The following is a 14,381-nucleotide window of genomic DNA, read 5'->3' on the forward strand; positions in this document are numbered from 1 at the left end:
GGAACTATGACCAAAGGGCTATAAAATTGTATATACCCTTTGATCCTGTAAAACCACTACTGGCTCTATATCCCAAAGAGATAATAGAAAAGGGGAAAGGACCTACCTGTACTATATAATATACATTTATGTATATTATAGCAGCTCTTTTTGTGGTGGCAAATAATTGAAAATGGAGGGGGATGTCCATCAATTGGGGAATAGCTGAACAAATTGTGGTATATTTTGTTAATGGAATACCATTGTGCTATTAGAATGAGCAGGCTGATTTCTGAAAAAAGTTGGAGAGATCTTTGTGATCTGCTGCAGAACAAAATAAGACCTGGGAGAATACTGTACACAGTAACAGCAATATAGTGGAATGATCAACTGTGATAGACTTAGCCACCCTCAGCAATATGATTCTCCTGGACAATTCTGAAGGGCTCTTGACAAAGAAATGAAAGAACTGTTGGAGTTGGATGCAGGTCAAAGCATACTATTTTTCATATTAGTTTGTTTGTGGTTTTATTTTGATTTTTTAAAAATTAATATTCTTTTACAACAATGACCAACGTGGAAGTATGTTTTGAATGAAATAAATGTATAACCCAAATTAAATTACCATCTCTGAGGTGGGAGGAAAGGGAAGGAGGGATCCTTATAGTTTCAGAAAACATATATTGAAATTTGTTATCATATGTAATTGGGAAAATAAGTATCTTTGAATAAAAAAAATAACTCCAAAAGGAATCATGAAGAGTTGGATATCAACTTATCAACATATAGACATCCAAGTTGTTTCTCTCCAACAGAATGTTATAACTCTTGAAGTGCAGTGCTTGATTCCTTTTTGTCTTTATAAACCTAGCACCTAGCACAATGCCTACCTGATAGTAGATGACACATAATAAATGCTTGTTGAAAGGATGAATGATTATGACTAATGCATTGGAGAGGAACCATGGATATTTAAGTTAAGCTCAGAAGGATTCTTTGAAATATAGTATTTTTGGCTATAAAAGATGGAGGGAAAGGATTATTAAATCATCTGCCTCACTCTTCTTTGTGTCCCCCATTGCCTAGTAGAAAGGACCTTCCGTATCCTGGAAGGGGCTGCTAGGTGATGGATGGACATTGGTCCTAGAGTCAGGAAGATCTGAATTCAAGTTCGGTCTGAATCATTTACTAGTTGTGTGACCCTGAACAAGCCAATTAACAGCCATTTGCCTCAGTTTCCTCGACTGTAAAAGGGAGATAGTAATACACTCTAGGATTATTTTGAAAATTGAATAAGATCATAATGTGAAGCACTTAGCACTGTGTAGCATATGGTAGGCATTATATAAATGTTAGCCATCACCACTACCATCATCATTAATATTGCTCTCATTCCTTTTTTATTACTGGCCACTTACTGGTATTTGTTGAAAGATAACTTGGATTCAGAACTGGTTGATAGTCAGACTTAAAGTACTGTTAATGGCTCAGTGTCAGTATTGTAGGTCTTTCAGTGGAGTAGCGCAAGAAGCTCTGCATGGCCTTGTACTATTGAACATTTTTATCAGTCTTTTGGATAAAGGCATGTTCATGTCTTTTGGGTTTCTTCCTATGCCTATTCATTATTTCTGTAGCACAGTAAAATTCCAATACATTCCTGTTTAACAGTTTCTTTAGCCACACTCCAGCTGATGGGCATTTACTTTGTTTCTAGTTCCTTGATATTGCAAAAATTGTTGCTCTGATTATTTTGATAGCAATAGGACCTTTCATCCTATATTCAGCCTCTTTAAATATATGCAAAGCAGCAGGACCTCTGCAACAGAAGTAATGGACATTTGAGACACTTTTTGTCTTTGATAGATTCACTCCTTTTAAAGAAAAAATGTAAGATAAAACTCACACTCAATTATTCAAGGCATAAAACTCCCCTCTTATAATTGGAACAGCATTTGTATGGTGCCACTACACTGAGATAGATTTTATTTTACTACTTGCATGCCTTATTAGATTAGAGATTAACTGACATTCTTAAAGGCCACTAAACTCTAAATAGAGAGACAGAAGAGGAAAACACAATATAGGAAAGTGTATCAAGAAGTGGAAATGTCCAGAAATAGAAAGGGCTGACTCCCTATTTATGAAGAAGTGAGCTCCTTCTTCATCACTGGAAATGTCTATGTATAAGTTGCATGACCATTTTTCAGAGATGTCATAGAAGAAATTATTACCTGTGAAGGGGCTGGATAAGTGACCTTTTAGATTCTACCCAATTTAGATTCCATTATCCTCTGAAAAGGAAAAGCAGTACAAAAAGGGAAGTGGACCTGGAGAAAGATATTCAAATCATGTTCAGCTATTATGGTTCCTTAGTTGTCCTGGGGAAATGCTTAGTGCATTATCCAAAGTCTTCACTACATGTTAAGTAAAAATAAATTAGAATACTTATTGACATCTCAGTATTATTACCCCTTTAGGTGGCCAGTGATAGTTTGAATCAATCAATCCTAGAGTCTAAGGAAGATAATTTTAAAAAATACTTCTTTTTGATTCCAAGCTCCTTATCGGACAACTAAGATGTAATTTTACTACTTTATATTGATATAGAGGCAGCTTGTCGTAGAGGATATAATGCCAGACCTGAAGTTGGGCAGATCTGAGTTTAAATTTATTTTTTGACACCTTTTTAGATCAGCTATGTGTATGGGGCACGAGGATTAGCACCTCTGTTGATGGTGCTCACTGAGCCCTTTTTAGGACTGCTTATTCACCTTTGGTGTCTACCTGCCACCCAACTCTCCCCTATATTTCCAAGAAGCTGTAGCATTTGTAGCAGCCACATTCTGGTAAAACTATTTTAGCAGACAGGGCTAAAACAGATTGAGGGTAACCAATGAGTCACGAACCCACTGATGAGTTAGTGGGGGATGTCTACCCCAATCCAAGCATGTGAAGATTTCTACCAGTCCAATGGCCACAAAAGTGTCAGAAACGGGCACTCTGGAGTGTTTAGAGCTTGGTCAGACCCAACACTGAAGACACTAAGTTTATCCACTTCATCCTGGCCATCATCAGCCATCTTGACTTTGTCTTGCTACTGGACTTTGATGACTCTGGAAGAGAGAGTGAGTCTGATGACTTCATTCAACACTGACTAATTTAAATATAATTCACTCACAAGTCAAAACATCACCAGTGATATTTTTTTTAAAAAAAGGATGAATAATTACCTGTGATCATAGAGATGGCATGTTTCCTTTCTTAGCCTGGGAGACTATAACACTTATCTATTAAGTTATGCAAAGGCTAAAACCTGAGGAGATTCCAATACATGGTAAGTTATAGATTATTGAGATAAATGTATTTTGTATTGATACACATGCCTTTCTATTTAACGATTGATCCTAAAGTAAGCTGTAGTGAGGACACAAGTTACAGACCTAAAGTTAAACAATGCTTTTGATCTATGTAGTTATTTTTTAGGCAACATGATTGGATCTGTGACATATGGAAATTGGTATAATTTTAATGATAGGTCACATTAATATGTTCCTGTAGAGGTATTTGGTGATTTAGTGGATAGAGAACTAAGCCTGAAGTCAGGAAGGTTTGAGTTAAAATATGTCCTCAGCCACTTACTAGCTATGTGAACCTTGACAAGTCACTTAATTGGTTTGTCTCAGTTTCTTCTGCTGTAAAATGGGAATAATAATAGCATCCACCTTCCAGGTTGTGAGGGCCAAATGAGATAATATTCATAAGAAGTGCTTAGCATAGTATTTTGGTACATTGTAGGCATTAAATAAATGCTTATTCCCTTCAGTTCCTTTCCCCATAAAGGTTTGTTAAATGCATTCCTCACAAAAACCTTATGAAAATAGAAACATTTTTGTGTCTATTTTATATGTGAGGATATTGAGAATCAGAGAAATTAAGATATTTGCCTACTGTCACATAATTATTAAGTGTTAGAATCAGTACTTGAACCCATATTTGGTTCTCCAAAGCCAGTGTTCCTTTAAATGTACGTACAATATTTTCTCCTCACTCATGTTTATTAAAAACTCAATGTTTATTAAGAACTTGCTATGTATAGAGACATAAAGTTTAGGTAAGACATAACCCCTGCCCTCCTGGAGCTAATCGGGGGATAGGACACATGCAAAAATAGCCAAATTACATCTGGAAGTATTCCCTAACTAGCATTGTGATGATTGTAAACAAACTTACCTCAAATTCTAGATCTTTTATTACCCTACATCTACTTAAAAATGATAGCTTAAAAGCCACCCCAAAGTGGTAAAAGTAAACAAATGTGTTTCCTTTTCTACCCAGAGAGCATGGTTAGTTTAAAATGAATGTACTTAATGAAATAGAATTTTAAGGAGAGCAGCAATAAAGCATTTTCCCATAAATTTAGGGACATTCTCATACACACACACACACACACACACACACACACACACACACACACACATATATATATATATAATATCTATGGAAAAAGTAGACATAGATAAGACATATATGTGTAGAGGCATCTCAGGGCTCTGTGGTAGGGCCAGTAATGTCTTCTGATAATGCCATTTTTCTGTTCCCTCTGAGTTGGCTTCCTACTTGTCTTGTAAGGCATAGTTTCTGCCTGGTGCAAAGATCTTATCAGACATTATTTGGCTGGTTCCATGGTGGCTGCCAAGTGTGACTCTAAGAGGTCACAAAGTTAAGGAACTTTTCTTTATCTCCAAGTTAAGCTGGAGTCCTCAAAACTGAGCTTTTAACCTTTTCCTTAGAGGAAGAATGGGATTTTTTTTCTGATGTAGGTCTTTTTTAGAAAGTCAGAGCACTCATATACCCTTTAAGAAGTATTTATTTCCCCCAAGCCTAGGCTGAAATGAGTGAAGTCATTCATGTGAATGACCATGCCAGAAACCAAGTTCTTGAAATGTAGAGAATGCTAGCTAACCAGGGCCTTTGAATTTAGTTCTGTTTTATTTTTAAACTGCATCTTTTGGTCACCATGGACTATGTCTTTATCAAAGAATCAACTAGAGAAGGGAGGAGTTTGAGGTATGGAACCCAATTAGAAGGTGACTGCCATGGAGAGGTGATGAAGGACATTTTTAGGGTGATTTTGTGGGAGTAGGGAGAAAGAGACAGAAGCGAATGATGTTGTGGAGAGTAGAAATGACAGAAATCAACAAATGATTGGATGTTTGAGGTAAAGGGAGGATGGAAAGAGTTAATACAGCTTCCCAGAGAGCTTGACTTATACCCTTTAGGTTTCAACTAGCATCAGTTATTTCCATGTTTACATTGACAACTTCTTTGTACATTATAGGCCTTGTCTAGTCAGATCTGTAGCTCTTCTGCAGTGAAATCAATGGCAACTGCTTTCCACTAAGGGGTTTATTGGATTTGATGTTAGTGACAATGGTATGAGATGTTCCTAGATGAACTGACAGTGGATGTCTGATATTAAACTACTTCCTCTTTCATTTTTGGGTTTGTTTTTCCTGTTTGCTTCTAAAGTTCTAGTGACTGTTGGAGGAGCCAGCTTATTTGTTCATCACTTGGATGATTAGCAGCCTGAAGATAACATAGAAGGAAATGTTTGATGCTCTGATTGTTTACTGTGCTTGCAGTTCAGGTTTTTTAGACTACTTTTTCTCTAAAGCTTACTGAAAAAATCAAATCAGCAAACATGTATTGAGTGATAATATCTTGCACAATGGCCATTTTTAATTCTAAGAGTTTGAACTTCCAAGACCTGATATGAATCTTTCAGTACTGTAAAGAATACCAGCATGTTCCCCATTTTACAGATGAAGAAACTAAGTCTTAGAGAAGTGAAGGGTGACTTGCCCAATTGTGTGTGGTTAAAAAAGGGCAGAGCTGGGATTTTAATTTCTATTTTTTTTTCTGGGGCATCCTGAGAAAAATATTGTAGAAGGCCCTAGAGAGGGACATAAGGATGCACAAATGTAAACTCAGCTCTTAAGAAACTTCATCTAGTTAAGTGACAAGTCAAGAGCATAACAATAATGTAAGACTTCAAAGTAGAAGATAGCAAAGGGAAATACATGATTAATTTCTATTTGAGTACTAGGGATAATATATGCTATGAATTCACAGAACTTTATTGTGTTGGGGAGTATCCCTGAAATATTGTCTTCTTGTCTCATCCTGAAGCCTTCTAATGACAAGAAGTTGAATACTTCATGAGACAGATTTAAAAAGAAGAAATTATTGTGAGTTGGAGTAATATAGATGGCTTCTGAAAGGAGAGAAGACTTAAACTGGGCTTTGAAGGATGGTATGTATGATTTTTGTAAACAAAGGAGGAGGAACAGGCCTTTTCACATGGGATGAACCATGTGAGAAAAGAGAGAGGAATAGCAGTGTGCATGTGGTGTTTAGCAAGTACATGAGTCAGGTATTAGTGCAGGCAAATATTAGTCTTATTAGGAGTAATGACTGGAAAGTAAACTGGGGTCTGATCATTGAGAGCTTTGAAAAAAGTTAAACAATTATCAAGAGCAAGTAATATCTCCCCCTAAGATAATTTGGTGACAACTGGTGGACATTTAGGAGGGAAAATGAGTGAAATTTTTAGTCTAGGGGTTAAGTAACATTCTGTAAGTCAAGAAATAACAGTTCTCTATGTATTGGCCAGCCATTCTGGAAAGCAATTTGGAACTCTGCTCCCCAAATTACTAAACTATGCATACATTTTTGACCTTGCTATACTACTACTCTGTCTTTACCTAAAGAGTGAAGAGGACTTATTTAGAAATAAAAATATTTATAGCGGCTCTTTTTATAGAAGACTAAACCGTGAAACTGCAAGGGCAAACTCCTTTTGGGAATGGCAAAAAAATTATGGTATATCAATGTAATGGAATTTTATGCTATAATATATAACGAAATGGACACTTTCAGAGGAAATTGAAGATGATTATGAATCAACACAGAGTAAATCAAACAGAATTAGGAAAAAGAATTTACACAATAACAACACTAACAACAAAATTATAAAATAAAACAAGTTTGAAAGATATTAGAACTCTGATCAGTGGAATGATAAACCATGAGTCTAAAGGACTAAAGATGAATCCTGCCATCCATCTTCTTGCCAGAGAGCTGATGAACTTAAAATATGCATTTTATGATATTGCCAATGTGAGAATTAATTTTGTTTGACTATATATTTTCTAGGAAGAGTTTTTTATTTAAAAATTGTTCAGTGGGAGTACAATCATAGAGAGAAATAAATGTCCACAAAAATATCAATAGTAAAGAAATTTTTAAAAAGAATAATAGCTCTCAAAGGTACTTTTTATAACCATAATAAACTCATGGGAGGTTATACTACAATTGACTCAGCATTCCTTCAAAGATTCATTTTAGGAATTCTATCAATACAGAATGTTATAACCTATGGGGACCATAGAGACCATCCTGTCTACTTTCCCTTCCCCATTTTTATAGTTGAGGATATAGTCTCAAAACCTGTTCTACTAAATGATTAAATTGAGTGAAAATATCTAGTTTGTAGCAGAATTGGCTTTCCATTAAGAGGAAAGAAAAAATTTTTCCACTTTCCATCATTACATAAATACATTCCATGCTAAATATATTTGAAGTGTCGGAAAACTTGTGTAACTCAAATGGGGGCAATATTTTTTCACTTAATTCGTAGTCCAAGTATTTCTGTGACCAAGTAATATTTATCAATCTAAAATCTCTTTTGCAAAGTGGAAAGGATTAAGAGGGCCCTCTCCTAGACATTCAGAGTATTTGGGTTCCCTGAAGGCCTACCCAGGTGTCTCTTCTATCTTCAGATATTGAAGGGAATAATAAGTGATGGTGTGTGGGTGTGTGAGATGGCACTGCTTATATTTTATCTGGATAAATGGTGATAGACATGATACAAATCCCAAAGGGCATAAGCTATGACTTGGGGGAGAAGTTCTAGAAAGAAAAATTTCAGTTCATTATAAAGAAGAATTTATGAAAAAATAGAGCCATCCAAAAATGAAAATATCAATTCAAAGAAGTAGTAAGTTCCCTGTCATTGGAGATGTTCAAATAGAGACCAGATGATCATTTATCACAGATAGTGAGAGGATTCACTTTCTATGGAGTGTGAGAATTGATGATTCCTAAAGGCCATTATAACTTCAAGATTCTATAATTCTAGAAAATTCTAGATGTGTCTGTGACTAAAGGCAATTTATAGACTTGGAGTAACAGAAGAGGAAAAAGAGCCTGGACCAAGCCATGATGGCAAACAGAATACTTTGCCAGGAGAAAGGCAAATAATTCCTCAGTATTACTCCCAAGAGACTAGACAGAAGTGTTTGGACTTCTATTGGAATACACCTCTGCATATCTTTATGTTCTAGCTTGCATGATAGCTTTTTGCCCCCTGTAAAGGTGCCTCCTATATAAAGATATTTTTCATTTCATTAAATTGACATGTATTAAAAGCCTACTATTTCCAAGACTTTTTACTAGATCTTATGGGAGAGATGAAGTTTTGGCAAGATCTAGCTCTTGCCATTAAATAAAAAGTGTATGGTCTAGCAGAGAGTTATTGCAAACATAAAAATAGCTATAATACTAGGTAAGTCCTTAAGAGATTTGCAAGCAAAGTGATGTAAAAATTCACTCTTGACTTGGGCCAAGATTAGGGAGGAGAATCAAAGGAGTCTTCCTAGAGGTGATGGTGTTTGAGTTGGTCTTCTGACCTTTATTGGGTAGGTAGTTCACTCTGAAAATGACCATTTTGCCTCTGCTTGAACACATCTAGTGGCAAGGAGCTTACTTCCCTATCAAACAGATCCACATCATTCCATTTTGGATAATTATACTTTTGAGAAATTCAATAAACACTGAGCATGCATGTACATTCCAGGAATTTGGAGTAATATGAGCAAAAGCCAAGATCACATTTTCCCTTTCTGTTTATAGGAGGAGACTTATCTGTGCTAAAGGATTTTACATTTTTTATAATATAGGATGTCCCAAAAGTCCTAATGCACTGTAAAACTATTTGAATTTAAGATTTAATATTTTAATAATTGAAACTTGGACTTTAATAGCTTAAAATCACACTAAGACTTTTAGGACACACTTTATATTGTAGCCTTTAGTTCCTTGGGTGCATCTTCTGTGGAATATTTACAGAAAGACATAACTGAGGATCTGACACCCTGTGCAGGATGAGATGATGGGGATGGGTAGTGCCCTGATGGAGGGTTCACCCACATTGATCAGAATATACATAAATGGGGGGCAGCTGGGTAGCTCAGTGGATTGAGAGCCAGGCCTAGAGATGGGAGGTCCTAGGTTCAAATCTGGCCTCAGACACTTCCCAGCTGTGTGACCCTGGGCAAGTCACTTGACCCCCATTGCCTACCCTTACCACTCTTCCACCTATAAGTCAATTCACAGAAGTTAAGGGTTTAAAATATTAAAAAAATATACATAAATGAAGCTGCCTACATAGCATGCTCTGCAAGTATAAAGCTCTGTCTTTGTATCTCTGTCTCCTCTGTCTCTTTCTCTTTCTCTCTCCCCCAAACCCCAATACAATACTTACATAAATGAATATATGTATATTGTGAGTGTGTATTTAATGCATGTGTATCTATCTAGGTATGTATACATGCTTATACACATATAAGATTAAAATAATAAAATTAACATATTTGATTAAAACCCTAAAATGTACATTATATATGTATATATCCACACATATGTATATAGAAACAACATACATGTGTATTCACACTACACACTATTGTCACATATATGAACCCATGTCATTTGGTACCCTCTCCTTGCGAGTGCTCAGAAAATGCCATCCTTATTGTACAGTGACTTCAACTATGCTTGCACCAGTCATAGCTGATGGCCAAGTTGTTTTACCAAATGTAGATTTCAGATTTCACTAAGTTCCCTACCCAAATGAATTCACTCCAGTGCCTTAGGTGTCTAAAGAGGTCTTCTGCCTCCCCTGTCCCCCACATGGAATTTGCTTTGTTTAATTATGACCCGTGTGATGATGGTCAAAGTATTTGACCTTTCTGGCCCAGTTTCCTCATCTGTAAAGTGAGAAGAGATTGGACTAGATGACCCGTAAGGTTCTTTTCAGCTCTGAACCTAGGATCTTATGTTAATATAAAGACTGGCTTATATGTTTATGGTTTTTTAGATCAAAGAACCATATTAACTTAAAAGAAAAGCACATTTTGGTTTTTCTATCATTTAGAGAAAGAGAAATTTTTTTATTGCATTCTCAAGCTACCATATACTTCATTTAGATGAGTTTTTGAGGCTATAGTCCCTACTTGTTTGGCTGAATCTGTGAGCCAGTGATGCTTACTGCCCATTCCTCTACTTTTTTCTGTATCGAAACTGAAGAGTATACAGCTAGTTGCTATAGAGTGTATCTGAAGGGTTGCTTTCCCTCCAGGGTCCCCCAATATAACAAATAGTCAGCAGAAAATAAAGAAAAGTACTTTCAAGTCTGTGTAGGAGTTAGGCAAACATAAATTATTATCTGCTCTCAGTGTGAAGCTGAAATAGTCACAGGGGAAACCATTCTTATTCTTGGCAAGGGCTTCAGTGTCATAAAATGTGTTCCTCTCAGAGATTCATCTGGGCCCTTCTGACTTGAGGTCTTGGGTTTGACATCTTTGTAAGGCAGGGGGAAGGATCTCTCAGCCCTAGCACCGATCTGTTGGGAGTTGCTCCAGCAATATGGCATTACTAAATTTAACTGTCAGGATTCTCTTTCAGCCTTGGAGTAGCAGAAGTGAAACCTTCCCGGCCTTTTGTTTCTTGCCCTGAAGGAAGCCTCATGTCGGCAGCCATGGGAGCTCAGTAAAAAGCCAGAGCTGTGGCAAGGCACACCTGATCACAGACACCCATGGGAAATTAAAATGATTAAGCAGGATTAATAAAGGAAGATTGTGTGGAATGGATGTTTCTGAAAGAGGGGAGGGATACATTACAGACTTAATTGTTGGTCAAAAACATTTTATGCTATTTGTGGAATGAATTTAATCTAATCTACATGTTTGTGGTTTGGTCAAGGCATTGCCAGCTTTTGGGGTGGTAAAGCTCTGATCTGAGTAAAGGGTAATCATTTAATAGACTTTTCCAATTAAATAGGGAAAAAAGACAAATGAGGGTTGGCACATATTTGGGTCATCCGGGAACCATGATAAAGTGGAGTTTGGAACATTTTGGGAATAATTGACATGTCAATCCATTATTGCATTGGGTTGAACAGGTGCCTTCCATAATTCTGCCTTGAGATAGCAAAGTTTCTCATGTGAAAGATTATTTTCCATAGTCCTACAGGATTGAGCCCAACCTACCTAAGACTTAGATATTCTATATCTCTTGATGTCTATTGTGACTGCTAAAGAGAAAGAAATGTGTGAGTTTGTTCCTTAACCCTTCACCAGTAACCATTTTAGTTAAATTCAATTTGACAAGAATTTTTATTAAGTTTATTATTTATTTTAAAGATTTACTTTAAAAAATTTATAGCTCCAAATTGTCTCCTTCCCATCCATCTCTCCCACCCATTGTGAAGGCAAGAAATATGATATCATCACATATGAAATCATGTAAAACATTTCCATGTTAGCCATGTTATTAAAAAAGCAAGAAAAATGGAGAAAGTCAATTGAAAATATGCTTCATTCTGCATTATGATTCCAGAAGTTCTTCATCTGTAGCTGGATAGCATTTTTTATCTAAGTTCTTGTTTTGACAAGTATTTATTAACCATTTGCTATGTGCCAGGCACTGTACTGGGCTTGGAGATGTAAAGAGAAAGGAAATAGTTCATATTCACAAATACATAAATTTTTTTAAACCTGTGATTTCATTGATATAAGAAATACCTTCTATCAATGAACAGCCCTGATAAGGGTTTGACACACCCTCATTCCAGAGGTGCTAGTCCTCCTTGAACACCCATTTCCAACTTTGATGTTGACCTGGCAGTCAACTCCCACCTGTGACTCCAAGAAGATATAGCATGCACAGCAGTTACATCCTGTTAAACCATCTTGCTAGATGGGCTAAACCAGGTTGAGGGGGACTGTTGGACCACAAATCCATTGTTGAGTTAGTGGGTGTCTACCCCAGGCATGCGACGACTTCCTCTAGTGGAATGGTCTCATAAGAAGAATTCGTTCCATCAGCCATGAAAGTGTTTGAAGCAGGGTCTTGGAGCATTTAGAGTTTGATCAAACATCAAAGATATCAAGGCCATCCACTGTATCTTAGGCCATTACCAGTGGTCCTGACTTTTGTCTTGCTGCTGGACTTGGATGACTCTGGAAAGGGAGTGAGGCTGATAACTTCATGCAATTCTGCCTCACTTAAATACAATTCATGCACAAGTCAAGATATCATCCCTTCGTGATTTCATTTATTCTTTTCAAAAAGGAAGGACAAACAACAAAAACAACGTTCTACCAATAGAGATGACAACTGATCTGCTTTTTTAGTCTTGGAGAGTTTAAGTGACCTACCAAGACTTCCACAACCAAAATGTTTCAGCCTTAAACCCAGTTCTTCCTGACCCCAAACTTTTTCTTTATTATGCCATACAGTAGATGTACTAAAAACAGGTAGAAGGATCAGGAAAGGCATTTTGTGGGAGGTAGCATTTGATCAATGTCTTGAAGGCTATAAAACCACCTTTAATAATGTAGAAATTGTATTTGAATATTGACAGTTCGAAATATCTTTTAATTCAATGTTGATAGAGCAAACCCTATGTAGGCAAATTGTGTAGTAGCCCAAGTTTGTCTTCAGATCTCCCTTCTCCAAACTCCCAGTTACACCTTGCCTTGAGCATAAATTTCCTTCTTTGATATCTAGAATTATCCTGCTCCTTTACTAAAAATCTGTTCTCTAGAAGGTATATAAAATGTATTCACACTAATACACAAATAATTGGCAATAGCTTTAAGTGTTTTCTTTCCTAGAGGAAACTGTATTTCAGTTGGGAAAAAAAGCTGGAGACTGCCTTCCATCATTCACATGTCTGTGTATAGCAGTTACTATAGACTTCTATTCTCTATAGGCTTGAGGCTAGCATTTCAAGTAATAAGCTCTAGTGAGGCTTATAAGTCACCTCTTCTTGCCTCTTATCACTCTAAAAGACAACCAGGAGAAAACACTACACTGCTCTCCTCAAGGCTGGCCAATCATGTATTTTGCTTGGAAAAGGGCAATGACCTTTAAGCTACTAATCTAAAAGCTTGTGCAATTCAATTAAATTCTTCAATCATTTACTAAGCAAAATATTCTAAAAGGTATTGGGGGTAGGTGGATACAAAGAAGAAGATGAGAAATATCATTATTGCTTCCAAAAAAGTCTTATATGCTTCCAAAACTCTCTAGCTCTGTATTGATTGGGAAAGGTAGAGAAATGTCAGGAATTTGTAAGCAGTGAGGGACAGAGTGGATAGAGTGCTGGACTTGGAATAAGGAAGACTCTTCCTGAATTGAAATTTGGTCTCAGACCCTTACTAACCTCTTAACTCTGGCCAAGTCATTTAACCTTGTTTACTGTAGTTCCTCATCTATTAAAGAACCTGGAGGAGAAAATGGCAAACTGCTCCAGTATCTTTGCCAAGAAAACCCCAAATGGCCACAAAGAGTTAGACATGACTGAAATGGCTGAAAAACAACAAAAGAGGTAGACTAAGCAAACAATATGATTATAATGAAGAAAGCAAATATAAATCCAGGCTGAATTAAAGCTACAGCATTCAAAATGAGTGTAGTGATAGTCCTCTCATACTGTAGTAGAAGCAAAAGTACCATTTCTTGTACAAGTCCTACTAAAATTGAATTTGAAATATTGAGTTTTGAGCATCATATTTTAAGAAGAAAAGAAAGGGGATGATAGGCATCTATTAGACTGATAAATATCATTTGGAGGTATGTAATTTGGGCTATAAACCAACAAGTGTCATTTGGGGAATATAATTTTACAGTGCATCATTTGGAGTGGACCAGAGGTCTTGTTATTCCTTCCCTCTCCCCACCTGTTCTTAATATCTTGGTTTCCAAGGGAGTCTTAAACTCCCATCTTTGTCCATTGTGGTGGGAGTAATATCCTAACCCCTCTCCTCATGTGAGTTAGACTAGTTTTTCCTTAAAAGGTATTGATGTCCTTCTCAAGATTTGGCTCAGAGGGCTATAGGCTCAGGCTATTGACATTACTTTTTGTGCTTGTCCAAGTACTAAAACAGCCATGAGAATCTTCACACATACACTGATGCTTCATTGATGGAACACAGTGAAAAGCTAAAGAAATGGAACTTCACTGAGCTAATTAAGCTTGGATTGTCCTTGCTGCA

The sequence above is a fragment of the Gracilinanus agilis genome, chromosome 3 (genome assembly GCF_016433145.1).
Source record: "Gracilinanus agilis isolate LMUSP501 chromosome 3, AgileGrace, whole genome shotgun sequence".
Classification (NCBI taxonomy): domain Eukaryota; kingdom Metazoa; phylum Chordata; class Mammalia; order Didelphimorphia; family Didelphidae; genus Gracilinanus; species Gracilinanus agilis.